This window comes from Stenella coeruleoalba, assembly GCF_951394435.1.
Source record: "Stenella coeruleoalba genome assembly, chromosome: 10".
Taxonomy (NCBI): domain Eukaryota; kingdom Metazoa; phylum Chordata; class Mammalia; order Artiodactyla; family Delphinidae; genus Stenella; species Stenella coeruleoalba.
Window position 1 is genome coordinate 29,295,317 of NC_137156.1, and position 13,981 is coordinate 29,309,297.

The 13,981-nt window shown below is 39.3% G+C and overlaps 1 long non-coding RNA gene across 2 annotated transcripts in view; it reads right to left on the minus strand.

Moving 5' to 3' along the window:
- The window catches only part of LOC307193149, a 254,599-nt gene that overhangs the window by 70,757 nt on the left and 169,861 nt on the right, over nt 1–13,981 (minus strand). For both annotated transcript variants that reach the window (XR_013830235.1, XR_013830236.1), the window contains exon 3: nt 4,402–4,468. This is a non-coding gene — a long non-coding RNA (uncharacterized lncRNA). The remainder of the gene's footprint in view (nt 1–4,401; nt 4,469–13,981) is intronic.

Below are 13,981 nucleotides of genomic sequence, written 5' to 3' on the forward strand. Positions count from 1 at the left end.
CTTCTGGGGTTTTATCTTGTTCCTTCATTGGAAACATATTCCTCTGTTGCCTCTTTTTGCTTGATTCACTGTTTTTACTTCTATGTATTTGGTAGGTAGGATACATTTCCCAGCGTTGGAGGGAAATAGTCTTTTGTAGGAGATGTCCTATGTGTCCCAGCAGTGCACTCCTTTCTGGCGACCAGGGCTATATGCTCTAGGGGTGCTCCCTATGTGGGTTGCATGGGCCATTTTATTGTAGCAAGATGACTACTATGGGTGGTCTGGTAGGCATGGGTGGCCCCCTATCTGGTTGGTTACCGGGCTCTGCCTTGTGCCGAGGCTGCCGGCCACTGGTGGATGCGGTCAGGTCACAAGGCTTCTGGCTGTGGAGCCCTGGGGGAAGGGGGTTCCAGGACTAGTGCTGGCCCACTGTTGGATGGAACCAGGTTCTGGGGTTTGTGGTCTGGTGTCTTAGATCTAGCGTCTGTATGTTAGTGGGCCGGGCCAGTTCCTGACATGGCTAGCTCTGGGGTCTAGGAATTCTCAGAGCTGGTGTCAGCCTGCTGATGTGAGGGACCTAATCTTGGCATGGCTGGCTAAGGGGCCTAAGGTGTCCCATAGCTGGTATTGGCCTGCTGGTGGGCAGGGCTGGGGCCAGTGGCTCCCAGGACTGTGCAGTCTTGCTGGTAGGTGGGCTGGGTTCTAATAGGGAAGGCTGCAGGACTATGGTGGTCCTGGGGCTGGTAACTGCCTGCTGGTGGGCGGGGCTGGAGACCAGGGGATCCAGGGGCTGGTGCCTGCTCACAGGTGGGTGAAGCTGGGTCTTGTGGCGAGTGCTGGCCCACTAGTGAGCAGAGCCAGTCCCTGAGGTCTCTGAACTGGTCTTGGCCCTCTGGTTGGTGGTATGGAGCAGAGCCAGTCCCTGAGGTCTCTGAACCGGTCTTGGCCCTCTGGTTGGTGGTATGGAGCAGAGCCAGTCCCTGAGGTCTCTGAACCGGTCTTGGCCCTCTGGTTGGTGGTATGGAGCTAGTGCCATGGCACTGGTGGGCAGGGCTGGATCCTGGGTCCTCTGGTGGTTGGGGCATGGTTCCCTGTCAGATGGGTTCTCAGGGGGGTGTTAATGCTGCCAGCCTCTTGGTGGGCGGGCTGTATTCCTGCCTGACTAGCTCCTTGGACTGAAGCATCCCAGTACCGGTGCCTAAAGGCTAGTGGGTGAGACCAGGTCCCAGCGCTAATAAGGTAGAGGGAAGATTCCAAACTGACACTTGCCTGCACCACTGTCTTTATGGTAGAACGAGCTTCCCCAAAGTACCTATGTCACCTAGGTGAGCTCCAGTTGCTGCCTGTCCCGCCAGGAAGCTCTCCAACATTAGTAGGTAAGCCTGACTCAGGCTCCTTTCAAATTGCTGCTTCTGCCCTGGTCTGGAGTGTGTGAGATTTTGTGCGCACCCTTTAAGAGTGGAGTCTCTGTTTCCCACAGCCCTCTAGCTCTCCCATAAGTAAGCTCCACTTGCCATCAAAGCTAAACGTTCTGGGGGCTCATCTTCCTGGTTCAGGTCCATGAGCTGGGGAGCCTGATGTGGTGCTTGGATCCATTGCTCCTCGTGGAGAACCTCTGCCATTGTAATTATTCTCCTGTCTGTGGGTTGCCCATCCGGAGGTATGGGTCTTAACTCTACCACATTCCTTCCTACCCATGTTGTTGCAATTTCTTCTTTATATATTTAGCTCTAGAAGATCTCTTCTGCTAACCTTCAGGTCTTTCTTATCAACAGTTGCTCTGTAAGTAGTTGTGATTTTGGTGTGCCCATGGAAGGAGGTGAGGTCAGGGTCTTCCTACTCTGCCATCTTGGCCACACCCTCTAATATTTATTTTATATCATTTTAAGGAAAAATGAGTATAAAGTATGCTGAAAAATTTTACACACAATAGGCAATATACACATTTTTATCCATGTTTTCTTTGAAATGTATTCAAACACTTTAAACTACAACACTCCTGCATAGTGAGAGAGAAAGATTAATACTCATTGTAGATGTAGAAAAATCTCAAGATCTATATTTGAAATAGAGACACAGTAAGAGTGATTTTTTTACTTTACTTTGTTTAATCTCTATTTTTTTCAACCATAAAATGGTGCAATAATAATATTTGCTAATCAGAGTTGCTATGAAGTTGAGAATATAAAATGCTTCATCTTGAAAAATATCTTATGAAAATGTAATTATTATCTGGAAATTACATGGCTATACGGTAGTTACTTTTGATTTACAGTCTGACTTTCAAATTAGATTATGATAGTTTCTTTTTCCCCCTCAACACCTAGTTGATTCCTCACACACAAAAATTTAACTCCTAAATCTTAAAGATAAAGACTAGCTATTTAAAGCAGTGGAATGAATCTCTAAAATTCAAATTAAATTTCAGCACCTGACTTTACAAACACGCAAGTCACAGGAAGAAGCTTTGTATTATGCAGGTGGAAGTGAGCAACCTTATGGCTTTGCATGACTTCACTATAAATTCTAGAATTCTATTATTCCTCTTTCTTTCTTCCTACTCCAATTGCTGGTGACTTTTGTCATACCTTAGTTTACGTATGATAAATTAATCTGTAGAATATATTTGGAAGTTTAGCCGCAAATCAAACACAGTGATAACATCTTTACAGGCTATACTCAAAGACCACCCCAGGGAAGCAAAGCTCCATGTTCTTAAGTAAACAGAAACATTTGAGCATGAATGACATTTGAAAGAAGGCACAGTCCTTTTAGTGGCCTACAGAGCCCCATATATTCTCTCTCCTGCACATCTATCACCATCACCACACCACCTCTGTGGCTTCGTCTCCTACTACTGTCTCAGTCATAGTCATTCCAGTCCAGCCATTCTGACCTCTTTCATCAAAATGTACATTGTGCCCTGTCCTTTGTTCTGAGAGTGTCTTCTGCCTGAACGATCTTTCTAAATATGCACATGGCTACTTCACTCACTGCCTTTGAGACTTTGTCCAAACACTGCTTTCTCAATGAAGCTCACCTTCACTCTCTATTTACAGTTGCATCTCTTCAGCTACCAGTGTTTGTGATCCTTCCTCTTCTGCTCTACTTTGTCTTCCCGTAATACTTGTCATCTGCTAGCAAGTACATTTCTATTATTTATTGTCAGTCTCTCCCTGTGCGAATGTATGCTCTCTGAGGAGTCTTTCCTCTGCTTTATTTACTGCTGTCTCCCAAGCACCAAGAAGAGTGACTGGCATGAATTTATCAAATAGATTAATAAATAAAACATGAGAAATTCTTTCATTTATAAGAGGTATTTTGAGTTTCTTTGTTTTCTTGTCATTGATTTCGTAGTATTTTTCTTGTCTGTCTTTTCCTTTTGTTTTTTGTTTTGTTTTGTCTTTAGTTTGTTGTTTTTGTTTTTGTTGTAAAGCACTGTTATCCATGGCATAGATTTGGGATCAAAATAATAACACATCTTTCTCTCTTTTAGGTGTCCTATTACCTATTACTGCAGCCCTTTACAATGAAAAAAATCACCCATGTGTCTTAGAAGCTGAAATCTGAAATCTATAAAGTTGCAGAATACTTGTTAAGTTTATATAGACTCTCTGGGGATCTTGGTAATTTAATACTCTAGTGTGATTGTTAATTTTATGTGTCAACTTGTCCAGATATTTGGTCAAACATTATTCTGGTTGTTTCTGTGAGGGTGGTTTTAGATGAGATTAACATTTAAAGTGGTAGACTGAGTAAACCAGGTTGCCCTTCCTAGTGTGGATGGGCCTCATCTTATCAGTTGAAGATCTGAATAGAACAAGAAGTATGATTCTCCCCCATAAGAAAGAATTCCCCCACTTGACTGTCTTTGAACTCTGACATTGTTTTTTTTCCCCTCCTTCAAACTCAAACTGAAGCACTGTCTCTTCCTGGGCCTCAAGCTTGCTGGCCTTTGAACTAGAACTACACCATTGGCTTTCCTGGGTCTCCAGCTTACCAACTCACCCTGAAGACCCTGGGCTCTGTCAGACTCCATAATCATGTGATCCAATTCATTAGATATACGTATAATATATATAATATATATAAAATATGTATAGATATAATATTTGATATATATACATTTGTATTAGTTCTGTTTCTCTGGAGCACCTTGGCTACTATACCTAATAATATTCAATAAACTAGACTTGATCATGAAAGTAAAAAAGGGGAAAAATAACTTGTGTTACAGCACATGAGCTTTAGATTAGACTTAAGTAAAAACCTAATTTACCTTGGTTAGCAGTCTCTAGGTGAATTAAAAGGAATGATTTTGAGACAATCTCAGATTAAAAAAATAACAAAGCAAAGTATACTATTCTGTGTGTGTTGGTTTAGGGGGTAGTTCAATGTCAGGAGAATAAATCACGTTACCTTGTGTGTAGTCATGTTCAGAAGAGCCCGTCTCTCCACTTCCCCATATAAACGAGTGTTGGAGCTCCTGGAAAAGAAACAGAAGGAATTGAAATATGTCATTCTTCTGCTATAGAGGAGAATATGGCCCAAAGTGAAGCGTCACAATCACTCTATATTGTAGATATGATGTCTCACAGATTACGCTTGAGAGTCATGAATGTTGTTTGATCTAAAATAATAATAATTCCTGTGGAGAAGAATTCCAAATAATTTGTGTAAGCACTTGCCCTCAAGGAAGTGGAGTGTAACTTCCCACTGCTTTAGGGCGCACATAGAGACTTTATTCTGAAGGAATGGAGTACATAAAAGAGGACAAAGGATAATGTTACATGGAGAAGCTTGACAAACCCTGTCTCAGCTGAATGATCAAGGTCAATGTTGGCAGTTATAAGTCATGCTGATAGTACATATCCTCGGCAGTATGTGATGAAAACGGCACTCTACCTCTGTGGGTGTTTCCCCCTAAACCCATAATCACAATGTAATCACTAGAAAATGTCAGACAAATTTCAGCTGAGGGTGATTTTGCAAAATACCTGATCAGTTCTCCTCCAAAGTGTTAAGGTCATAAAAACCAAAGGAAATTCTAGAAGATGTCATAGCCCAAGAAAGCCTAAGGAGACGTGACAACTAAATGTAATATGGTATCCTGGATGGAATCTTAGAACAGAAAAGGGACATTAGTAAAACTAAGTAAATGTGAATAAATCATGGACTTTAGTTAATAATATATTAGAATTGATTCATTAACAATGACAAATATACCATGTTAGTAGGGGAAACTGGATGTGGAGTATATGAAAATCTCTGTATTATCTTTGGAACTTTTCTGGAAATCTAAATATATTGTAAAATTAAAAGTTTATTCGGATAGGAAATCCTGAGCTCACCTTCTCCCACAGACCCATCAAAACAACAACTACATATAGAACAATTCTCTCTGGAAAAACCTGAAGACTAGCAGAACAGCTCTTCCACAACAAGGGAGAAATAAGAAATAAAAAGCCACATCAGGATGGATAGGAGGGCAAGAGACATGGATTTGCTGGGACACCTACCCCTGGTACAGAAACCCACAAGTGGGAAAAACATCAGAAATACGGAACTTCTCCCTGGGAAGCAAGGGGTTCCAGCCCCACACTGGGCACCCCAGACTATGGGACCTTCAGTGGAAAGACAAGCCCCTGAAATGACTGGCTTTGAAGACCACCAGGACTTCCATCTGGGAGAGCTGAAAGTCTGTAGGAAACCGAGACTCTGCTCTGGAAGAGCTCACACATACTCATTTGCTCTGAATCCCAGTGCAGAGGTGCTAGCTTGAGAAGTACGGGGCCAGATGTGAGAGAGATTTGTTGACTATATTAGAGCATATACCAAGGGGCAGGGGTTTACCGGAGATCTCTCCAGGGACAGAGGCACTGGTGGGCACCATTTTTCTTACTCTCCTTCTGCCTCACTAACCCGATGAGGGCAAGCACAATTTTTTGCATCCTCAATCTATTCCCCCACCTCAGTGTTCCCCTGTGCCCCACCTCGCCAGACCTGGCACACAGCCTCACTCCAGCCCAGCACTCCTCTACCATGGCTCTTGTACAACCAGATCCAGAAAGTGCAGAAGGTGAATGCAAGCCCCTCTGGCCACCAGCACACAGATGTTCATGGACCCTTGAATATCTGGTACTGGTGGCCAGAGGGGCTTGCATTTCTGGGGCCCACAGGACTGAAAAAATCGGAGAGACAGGATCTGGCAGGCTACTAACCACAGGGCACTGCACAATAACCAAACCTTACCCCCCGTCTTTCAGTGACTACCATTTTAAGACTGGTGTTTCACCTAATACGTAGAAACAAACAGAGAGAGTCATGCAAAACGAGGAGACAGAGAAATATATGCCAACTGAAAGAACAAGACAAAACTTCAGAAAAAGATATTAATGAAATGGAGATAAACAATCTACATCCCTCTCTTCTCACCCCTTTTCTCTTGTCTTTCCAACTTCCTGACGTCAGTCTTGTCTGAGCTTTAAATAGGTACCTCCCTTTACCTATGGAGGCCCCAAAGCCCACTGTCAGCATAGAGCAGGATTAAGTTTCTGTAGCTCAGCAATCTTTTGATAGGAAGAGAGATATTAGTTTCCATCCATTTAGAAAGTCAACACCCTCTTAGAGCCCTTTTCAGTTAGCTCAGATGTGGGAACCATTCTGTTACATTCTGTACATTACTTCATACTAGATGAAGGCTCTCTGTTTTATGAGGGCTCTCTTCAATTCCTTCCAGATGTGCTCTTATCATATTTCTGATTTTCTCGTGAACAGCCTTCATCAGAAGGTAATGTTTGAAAATGTCCTGCTCCTTGTCTTTTTTTGGATATGTCTACTAAATCATAAATAATGAATGCTATTTCTAAAGAGTCCTGGTGGAAAAAATAATTTAAAGGGAGAGAGAGAGAAAGAAAGAAAAGAAATAAAAAAGAAAAACAAGGAAGGGAGGGAAAAAATAAAGAAGACAGATTGATTTCCTGGAAACAAATTTGCAAATATAAAATTTTAGGAGAGAACTGAGGCTGTTTATACAAGTTGGGTTTCTCTGAAACAAATGCAAAAAGTTTACTTGGACAGTTAGGATTGAGATCTATGGGTGAAAACACTTGTATTTCATTTTATGATCACCAATTCAGAGGATACTACACAGAAAGTGCTAGTACATGTGTGTGTCTGTGTATGTTTGTGTGTGTGTGTATGTGTATTTCTTGGAAGATCCTCTTAAGTTCCTTTGTTACTTGGAAGTGCTTCTAGCTGGGAGTAGTGATTTTTTCCCCAAGGGAGACGATAGAGGGAAGAAGCAGGGGTACAGTATTTCTATAATACATTTTATGGTGGGGAAATTTTTTAGATTTTCCAGTTTTTGTCACTGAAAAAAAAAACCTATATGATCATGATAGAGGTACATTATGTACTCTCAGAATGGCTGATGTATGAATGTTGGAGCTGTGATACTTTGAAGATGAGAATCTGGAATAGCCTGTACTGATAATTACTTTGATGCTGTCTCAGAACTGTAAAAGGATGTTAAAATTTTTTTACAGTGACAATTGTAACTGCTTGGTCTTAGGGTAAAATGAACTATATTTATGTTAATGAGAATGAGATTTTAATTTCTTACCCTTCAGAAAGACATCACATGAAATTTAGTGACCAAAATGTCTGGATTATTCCCTTTAAATTTCACCTTAGAAAGAGCCTCTTAACTACAATAATTTTCAGGGCACATATAAATCTCTTTATAGTCAAGAGGAAAAAGATCCAGTAATGAAAATACTGGCATTTCTTCTCAGTTTTTTGGGACCTTGAATTTGTCTTTGGAAAAATCTCCTGTCAATGATGACCACCTCTGCCCTTGCTCAGCTCCTATCTTTTACTGATAGCATCATACTGAAAGATAATGAATCTGATTAGATAAGGAGAACATACTTTCTTGGTGAATTGCTGTATCTGATTTTCTGTTGTGCCTGTTTGTACAGTAATTGCACTGAAGCTGTATAGTGTAGATGTTTTAAAATCACAGCTAGTCACTAAGAAGCAGACATTGGAACTTTTCCTATTCTTTTAAGCAGGGACATTAATACAAAGAAACATTTGTCTACTTATACTCGAGTCTACTTACATGTTACCTGTCCTTCCTTCAAAAGACTGGCTTTTTAATAAGTTAAAAGCTTATTTTACAGAGAAAGCAGAATGCTCATGAGACATCTTTTGGAGTTGAGATGACATGCGAGTCATTCAGGTCGTTGCTCAGAATGATGTGCTTTTAGGTGCTCAAATACGAACAAGACTGCAGAATATTTCCATCTCTCACACATCACTTATTAATTACATATTGCACACTGGCAGCTCTATGGCACACTGCGGACAGAAACTAAAGAAAAAATATGGACTCCACTTTTAAGAATTTTCCTGTCCAACTAAGGAAATACGATGGGGATGTGTGGATATGACCTAAGAATTTTTACAAAACGTCCTTGACTAAGTGGAAAATGTCTAACACGTATCAACTGAATGATCTTGAGGAAGCCTTTTGCTGAACATCAATCGTCTTGTTTACAGAATGGAGATTAAATGAATACATGTTTGTAAAGATCCTTGCAGAAAATTATTTTACGGACAGAATCACATTGTACAAAAGCTGGCTGTAAAGGTGTGCACTTAGAAGTTACGAGGTGGAGGAAATTATAATGGTGTGTTAATCATGATAGGCAACCTCCTACTCTAAGAATTGCCAGGGGTTAGGACAATAGAGATCATGCAGTCTGAGCCTTGCTGGAGGCCAAGCTGCCCCAACAGTTGTGAACTGGGGCCATGGAGTTTTATCGTTCTGCCTTTCACATTTGGATTTACTAAATATCTGAAATTGTTTTGTTATTATGTCTGGAAGGAGTCTGGATACGTATTTTTTCCAAACGATTAACCAATTGTCCCATTTATTGAAAAACCCATCCTTTCCTGTTGCACTGCAGCCTCATATCCAGTGACTTATATGTATGGTTCTTTATAAGGAGATTGCTTTATTTAATTCTACAGGTTTTATTATTTTTTGATGTCTGCATATCGATTCTTTATACTTTGTTTCTTGGTCATATTTTCAAGTTTCTTTTTTCTCTATTTAAACAACTTACATAAGATTATTTATATTCTATGCCTGATAATTTCAATATCTTAAGGCTTTTAATTTCTGATTCTACTGCTCTGATTTTTCAGCTAGCTCTCACTCACGTTGCATTATTTCCTTGAGTATTTTTCTTTTTCTTCGTTTGCTTTTTTGAGAATTTGCTTTTAATCTGGGAGGTAATTTTTCCTGGAATTTTTGGGTTTGCTTCCAGACCTGGGTTAAAGGGGAGTTCTTCTGGGGAAGATTCAGGTTGTGCCTCCTAGATACCCGAGGACCCCGATAAGCTGAGACCACTTTAAATTAAATTTTCCATTTGAGATTATTTTGGATCTCATGAGTAACATTAATTCACACCAGAAACTCACATGCTAGCTTGGGGTGACAGATTATCATGGGAGATTTTTTTTTTTTTCTATTCTGCCCAACAAGTTACAGACAAGCAAAATGCCTTTTTTAGCCTTCTTTTAATAAAGTTAAAATTGTTTTTTAAATTTTATCATTTATTTTTAGACATGTATCCTGACCTTTGTGTGTGAGGTATACTCCTTTGGGAACTCAGAATTATGCAGGGCTCTTCTATAACTTGCCCATTTGAGGAGAGTCATAGGTTTATTTTCTGTCCTTAGCAACCCAAGCAGTTATCAAAGTAGAAACTCTGGAGTTCAGTAGAAAGCCTCAGAAAAAAGATAAATCTGATATTATTTTAGCTCCCAAGTTTGCAGCTTTAATTTCATTTTGCCGTTGCTGATCTATTGCTAGCACTGTGATGATAATTTGTATTATTTTAAATCAAACATTTTTTCTCCTATACTACCCAGTATAGTGTTTTCCTAATTTACCTATACTTAAAAAAATTTTTTTCCCATAAAAGGATAAATGTTTCTTTCCTACTGAATCACCTCTTCATAAAGACTTCCCAAATGGATTATATTAGTATTTCCTGGAAGGCTGGCTATATAAAAAGTAGAAGAGCCTCAAGGTAAAGACAGAATTTTTGAATCTTCACCCAGACCTCCTTCCCCAGGCTGGAAAAAAAACATCACAGCTTTCTCATTGATTATGCAGAGAAAGTATTGCACAATTTAACTCAGCAAACCAATTAAGAACAGATCCATAAGAATCCATTATGACACAAATCAACCAGCACGATATACCTCATTAACAAACTGAGGAACAAACATCATATGATCATCTCAATAGATGCAGAGAAAGCTTTTGACAAAATTCAACACTGCTTTATGATAAAAACTCTCAACAAAGTGGGTAGAGAGGGAACCTACTTCAACAGAATAAAGCCCATATATGACAAACCCATAGCTAACATCACATTCAATGGTGAAAAGCTGAAAGCTTTTCCTCTAAGATCAGGAACAAGGCAAGGATGCCCACTATTGCCACTTTTATTCAACATAGTATTGGACGCCCTAGACACAGCAATTAGACAAGGCAAAGAAATAAAAGACCTCCAAATTGGAAAGAAGAAAGTAAATTTGTCACTATTTGCACATGATCCTATATATAGAAAACCTTAAAGACGCCACCAAAAGCTATGAGAACTTATATAAATGAATTCAGTTAAATTTCAGGATACAAAATTAATATAGATCTGTTGCATTTCCATATACTAACAACAAACTCTCAAAAAGAGAAATTAAGAAAACAATCCCATTTACAATTGTGCCAATAAGAATAAAATACCTAGGAATAAATCTAACCAAAGAGATGAAAGACCTGTACTCTGAAAATGATGAGACACTGAAGAAGGAAATTGAAGATACAAATAATGGAAAGATATCTTGTGCTCATGGATTGGAAGAATTAAGATTGTTAAAATGACCATACTTCCCAGGGCAATCTACAGAGTCAGTGCAATCCCTATCAAAATAACAATGGCATTTTTCACAGAATTAGAACAAATATCAATAATTCTAAAATTTGTATGGAAACACAAAAGACCCTGAATAATCCAAGCAACCTTGAGAAAGAACAAAGCTGGAGGTATTATGCTTTCTGATTTCAAACAATAACAAAGCTACAGTAATCAAAAGAGTATGGTACTGGCACAAAAATGCACACAGAGATCAATGGAACAGAATAGAGAGCCCAGAAATAAACCCACACACTTATGGCCAATTAATCTGTGACAAAGGAGGCATGAATGTACAATGAGGAAAGGACAGCCTCTTCTTCGATAAATAGTGTTGAGACAACTGGATAGCTATATGCAAAAGAATGAAACTAGACTACTTTCTCACACCATATACAAAAATAAGTTCAATATGGATAAAAGACTTTAACTTAAGACTTGAAACCATAAAACTCCTAGAAGAAAACATAGGCAGTAAGCTCTTTGACATCCATCTTAGCAATTTTTTTATTGGATTTGTCTCCTCAGGAGAGGGAAACAAAAGTAAAAATAAACAAATGGGATTACATGACACTAATAAGCTTTTGCACAGTGAAGGAAACTATCAAAAAAACAAAAAGGCAGTCTACTGAATGGGAGAAGGTATTTGCAAATCATATCACCAATAGGGAGTTCAAAACCAAAATATACAAAGAACTCATACAACTCAGTGTTAAAAAAAAAAAAAAAAGACAACCCAATTAAAAAGTGGGCAGAGGGCTTCCCTGGTGGTGCAGTGGTTGAGAATCTGCCTGCCAATGCAAGGGACACAGGTTCGAGCCCTGGTCTGGGAAGTTCCCACATGCTGCGGAGCAACTGGGCCCGTGAGCCACAGCTACTGAGCCTGCGCGTCTGGAGCCTGTGCTCCGCAACAAGAGAGGCCGCGACAGTGAGAGGCCCACACACCGCGATGAAGAGTGGCCCCCGCTCACCGCAACTAGAGAAAGCCCTCGCACAGAAATGAAGACCCAACACAGCCAAATAAATAAATTAATTAATTTAAAAAAAAAAAAGTGGGCAGAGAACCTGAACAGACATTTTCCCAAAGAAGACATACAGATGGTCAACAGACACGTGAATAGATGTTCAACATCACTGATCATCAGGGAAATGCAAATCACATTCACATTGAGACATCACTTCACATCTTTCAGAATGGCTATAATCAAAATGACAACAAATATCAAATGTTGGCAAGGATGGAGAAAAGGAACTTTCGTGCACTGTTGGTGGGATTATAAATTGGTGCAGCCACTGTGAAAAATAGTATGGAGCCTGCTCAAAAATTAAAAATAGAACTGCCATATGATCCAGGAATTTCACTTCTGGATATTGACCTGAAAAAAACAAAAACACTAATTTGAAAAGCTTTTTTACCCTTATGTTCACTGTCACATTATTTACAACAGCCAAGATATGAAAGCAATGTAAGTGCCCACTGACAGAAAAATGGATAAAGAAGATGTGGTATGTATGTATGTATGAACGTATGTATGTATACATAGATCTACATATATACACAATGGAACAGTACTCATCCATAAAAAAGAATGAAATCTTGCCATTTGCGGCAATATGGATGGATCTAGAAAGCATTATGCTAAGTGAAACAAGTCAGACAGAGAAAGACAAACACTATATGATCTCACTTATATGTAGAATCTAAAAAAAAAAATAAACGAACAGAACAAAATGAAAACAGACTCACAGAAACAGACAACAAACTGGTGGTTGCCAGAGGGGAGGGGGTGGAGTAGGTGAATGAAATAGGTGAAGGGGATTAAGAGGTACAAAACTTCAGTTATATAATAAGTCACGGGGATGGAATATACAGCATAAGGAATATGGTCAATTATACCGTAATTACTTTTTATGGGGACAGATGGTTACTAGATGTATTGTGTACACCTGAAACTAACCTAATATTGTATGTCAATTATATTGACATACAATATAGTACACCTGAAACTAACCTAATATTGTATGTCAATTATATTTCAGTAAAAAAACAAGGGAATCCATTTATGAGATTGTTTTTTGTAACATGTCATCTTACTCAGTGGAAATTTTTAGTAGAGTACTAGTCCGTAATAAACATTTGGGTTATAGAAATCCTGACTCATCTAACAGGTAGATACTCTAAGGGGTTGAAAAATGATGATGTGGACTTTCTTTCCACTCAGTTGAATCACTTTCAAACTTAGTATTTTATATTTTACAGCCACAGATCACTTCTCAGCCATAAGAGTAATTAGTAACAAAGTTTGTCTGCTTACCATAGTTTTGAGAATGGAGAAGCTGGAAGTGGGGCAACACACCTTTTCCTATCATAGATGCCTTACTGAGTTCTCAGAACCCGATTCTGGGTACAACAATCAATGCTGCCATATTTTCAATTTTCCCCATTCCTTTAAAGAACTCTGCAGCTCTGTGTTGGGGCAGTAAATGAATTCACAGCAATGAGACAACAAAAAGAATCATTCATGCACATTCAAATGTGAATTTAATGTGAATGTAGGCTTCACCTTATATGTGGTTGCAAAATCCCTATCAGCAGAATTGTGTTAGTAGATCTCATTACACTTTGTGTGCTGTTAGAGTTGATGACAGTCCTTTGCCTATGGCCATGACTTAGAGGGAGACGTTTATGTATCTGCTGCTTCTGATGACATGTCCTAGAAGACTTTCTGATAACTCATTCCGGTTACTTTCTACTTTTTATTGATAACAAATAATAATAAGATTCCTCCCAGGTACAGCTACATTTTAATAGGAGATGCCATAAAGGGCTTCAGGATTCAAAAACAAGCACCCAAAATAGCAGAGGATGATCAGATCAGATCAGATGCAAGTTTGTCAGAAGGACTTTTCTGACTCTTTCTCCAATCACATCAAAGAGATTTCTCAATGTCACATGGGAAGTCACTTATTCTGTCACTTTAAGAACAGACTACAATGATGGACCC